Source organism: Jatropha curcas, unplaced genomic scaffold (assembly GCF_041381405.1).
Source record: "Jatropha curcas cultivar XTBG-Jc1 unplaced genomic scaffold, XTBG_Jcur_1.0 HiC_scaffold_184_pilon, whole genome shotgun sequence".
NCBI lineage: Eukaryota > Viridiplantae > Streptophyta > Magnoliopsida > Malpighiales > Euphorbiaceae > Jatropha > Jatropha curcas.
The window spans coordinates 16,189-20,707 of NW_028322402.1; positions in this window are offsets into that span (position 1 = coordinate 16,189).

Consider the following 4,519-nt stretch of genomic DNA (forward strand, 5'->3'; position numbering starts at 1 on the left):
AGAAAGATTTCAGAAAATTAAAATCTGAAAGTATCATTTAAAAGATGCTTTTTATCAAGAAGTTACATGCAAAGATTATTGAAATCAAAGATCTTAAAAGTTGCAATAATCAATTTTCTGAAAATCTGACACGTCTTGAAGAAAAATGCAAAAATCTGAATTCTGAAAATGAATCTTTGAAAACTGAGATTAGAATTCTAAAGTCAATTTCAGAATCTTTTTCTAAAGAGAAAACAAGTTCTAATAGCATTTCTAAACTGAATCGTGTTTCTAATCAGAAAAATGCTGTTTCTAATGTTGTGACTTTAGAACATCAAAGTTCCAACAAAAAGAAAATCATAGTGCACCTGTTACTACTAATCCTCCAGGACCCAATATGAGTTGGGTACCTAAATCTGCTTGATCTTTTCAGGTGTGCCTAAGGAGCGAGCTGAAAACAGAGATGTGGTACATGGACAGCGCTTGCTCTAGGCATATGACTGGTGACAAAAAGAAGTTCACCAGATTAGAAAAGAAAAAGGGAGGTACGGTAAGCTTTGGAGACAAAGCAAAAGGTAAAATCGTTGGTATTGGTGTGGTAGGTTCTAATCCTTCAATAGAAGATGTATGCTTAGTAGAAGGATTACATTATAACTTGTTAAGTGTAAGTCAGATTTGTGATAAAAATAGAAGAGTGATCTTTGAACCTTCTCATTGTGAAGTTCAGAACATGCAAGATAACAAAACCTTATTGGAAAAAGGTTTGGAAATATATACCTAGTAGATCTCTCTGATATGCATAACCAGGATATATGCTTAGTTTCTATTGATAATTCTAGTTGGTTATGGCATAGAAGACTTGGACATGCAAGCATGTTCCTTATTTCTAAATTATCTAAGAAAGATTTGGTTCGTGGTTTGCCAAAGTTGAAATTTGAAAAAGATCACATTTGTGATGCTTGTCAAATGGGCAAACAAACCAGAACATCTTTCAAATCTAAGGACATGGTTTCTACTTCTAGACCTTTAGAATTGCTGCACCTTGATTTATTTGGTCCAATTACTCCTTCTAGTCTTGGAGGAAAATTCTATGCTTTTGTTATTGTAGATGATTACTCAAGATTCACCTGGACACTCTTCCTTAGAAATAAGGATGAGTCATATGACATGTTTGTTCATTTGTGCAAGAGAATACAGAATGAGAAAGGCTACAACATCACAGCAATTAGAAGTGATCATGGAGGAGAATTTGAAAATCAGAAATTCGATGCTTTTTGCAATGAACAGGAATCTTCCATAACTTCTCAGCACCTAGAACACCTCAACAAAATGGAGTGGTGGAACGCAAGAATAGAACACTTCAAGAAATGGCTAGAACCATGCTAAGTGATTCTAATTTACCAAAGTATTTCTGGGCAGAAGCAGTTAACACTGCTTGTTATATTCTAAACAGGGCTTTGGTAAGATCTAAACTTAAAAAGACTCCATATGAGTTATACAAAGGTAGAAAACCAAATATTGGTTATTTTCATATCTTTGGGTGCAAATGCTTTATTCTAGATAACAAGAAAAATCATCTTGCTAAATTTGATGCAAAATCTTATGAAGGGATTTTTCTGGGATTCTAATAATAGTAAAGCATATAGAGTATTTAATAAAAAGACTCTAGTTGTAGAAGAATCTATTCATGTTGTGTTTGATGAAACTGACTCTACTTCTAGAACATTAGAAAGTGATGATGCTGTAGATTCTAATCCTGAAAAGCAGAATGAGCAACCAGAACAACTAGAACAGCCAGAAAGCAATCAGAACATCAATAGTCAGGCTGAACCGGAATTAGAACATGAAGATCAGAACATTGTTGAAAGTCAAATGCCAGAAACAGAAAATGAAGATTCTCAATTACCAAAAGAATGGCGATTTCATAAGTATCATCCCCAAGAAGATATTATGGACAATCCCTCAGAAAGGATGATGACTAGAGCTCAACTTAGAAGATATTTTGGTAATGTTGCTTTCGTTTCTCAATTAGAACCTAAAAATTTAGAAGATGCTCAAAATGATGAAAGTTGGATTCTTGCTATGCAAGAAGACTAAATCAATTTGAGATAAACCAAGTTTGGAAACTTGTTTCTAGACCGAAAAACCATTCTGTTATTGGAACAAAATGGGTGTTTAGAAATAAGCTTGATGAACATGGTAATGTTGTGAGAAATAAAGCAAGATTAGTGGCTCAAGGGTACAACCAAGAAGAAGGCATCGATTTTGATGACTTTGCCCGGTTGCTAGACTTGAGGCCATTAGAATGCTTTGTGCATTTGCATGCTTTAAAAACTTCATGTTGTATCAAATGGATGTGAAAAGTGCTTTTCTAAACGGTTTTCTAAATGAAGAAGTGTATGTAGAACAACCTCCTGGCTTTGAAATTTTTGATAAACCTAATCATGTTTACAAACTTACTAAAGCTCTTTATGGTTTAAAGCAAGCTCCTAGAGCTTGGTATGAAAGATTGAGTAAGTTTCTATTAGAAAATGGTTTTTCAAGAGGAAAGGTTGATACAACACTATTTATTAAAAATAAAGCACATGATATTCTAGTTGTACAAATCTATGTTGATGACATAATCTTTGGTTCTACTAACGACCTTCTTTGTAAGGAATTTTCTAAGATTATGCAGGGTGAGTTCGAAATGAGTATGATGGGAGAATTAAATTCTTCCTAGGGCTTCAAATCAAACAATGTGAGAATGGAATTTTCATTAATCAAGCAAAATATACTAGAGAGTTGTTGAAACGATTCAAAATGGAAAATGCCAAGGTATGTAGTACTCCAATGAGTCCATCGTCAAAATTAGAAAAAGATGAAAAAGGCAAGGACGTGGATATCAAGCTGTTTAGAAGTATGATTGGTTCTTTGCTATATCTAACGGCAAGCAGACCAGACATACATTAGTGTTTGTCTATGTGCTAGATTTCAATCGTGTCCCAAAGAATCTCATTTAATTGCTGTAAAAAGAATACTAAGATATCTTTGTGGAACTTCTAATCTGGGTCTGTGGTATTCTAAAGATGATACATTTGATCTTGTTGGGTATAGTGATTCTGATTTTGCAGGAAGCAGAATAGATAGAAAAAGCACGTCTGGGACTTGTCAATTTTGGGTAGCGCCCTTGTATCATGGTTTAGCAGAAGAAACAGACATCGGTTGCTCTTTCTACTGCAGAAGCAGAATATGTTGCTGGGAAGTTGTGTTGCACAAGTTCTATGGATCAAACAACAGTTGGCAGACTATGGACTAAAATTAGAAACAGTGCCTATCAAATGTGACAAATAAGCGCCATCAATTTATCCAAAAATCCAGTTCAGCATTCTAGAACCAAGCATATAGAACTCAGACATCACTTCATACGTGATCATGTACAAAAAGGTGATATGTGATTGAGTTCATTCCCACTGAAAAGCAATTGGCAGATATTTTTAAAACCTTTGAATGAAAGTCAATTCTGCACAATTAGAAGAGAACTTGGTATGTTAGTTCTAAACTCATAACTTTAGAACTCTGTAAGTATGTTCTAAACTGCTTTCTAATTTCGAGAATAGAAGATTTGCTTTGTTCTAATTTTATTCTGTGTGAAAACTGATTTTGTCTAAAAACGCACGTTTTCTTTTATGACTTTAAAAGTCATTATCAAAATCTTGCTTTAGACTAAAACAGTTATTTTATTGTGTTTGTCTTTATTGTTTTTCGTTTAGTGCTTTGGCGGTTTTAGGTTTTTTTTTTTTTTGTTTTGTTTTATTCCTTTATTTATTTTGTTCTTTTGTCTTATTTGCCGTTTTGAATTCCATTTAAAAACTGTTCTTTATTTCTTTCTTCCGCCACTTAAGCGTCTCTTTTGTGTTAACTGCTTAACGTACTCTTCATCTTCTCTTTGCAAAACTGAAACCCTAAGTTGCTTTTGAGTTTCGAAAACCACAACAATGGCCGAATCCAGTTCAAACTCCTCTTCAGACTCTCTTACCGAGCAAGAGCTTCAACTTCTGAAGAAGCTCTCTAAGAAATACGAACAGAAGGAGTCAAAGGAGAAAAAGGCCGAAGAGGAAAACCAAGAAAAGAAAAATTGAAACGAGCACTTCACAGAAACAGGGAGTGAAAGCTCATGACAAAGGTAAGTCGATTCTCTCAACTTACCCTCTTATGCGCTCCTATGTGATTGATTGGAAATTTTTTTGGTGGTAATGAGTTTAACTTAAGGAACTTTTGAGTTCAAGGCTGGATGAAGTTTCTGTTCTCTTAAATGTGCTATGTTATGAGAACTAGTTAAGGAGTTTTATGGCTCGTGAAAGTCTATGGGACAGAGGAGATCTCTGTGAAACTTCAGGGTGAAACCAGGGTAATTTCGTATGATGATTTTGGTGAGAATTTTAATATACCTATGCTGGGTCCAGAGTGACCAAAATCAAAGATGTATCTAGGGTTAGTGATTACAAAAGGAAGACTTTGTGAAAAAGATAATGAAAAAGGTACCTGCAGACAAACAGGG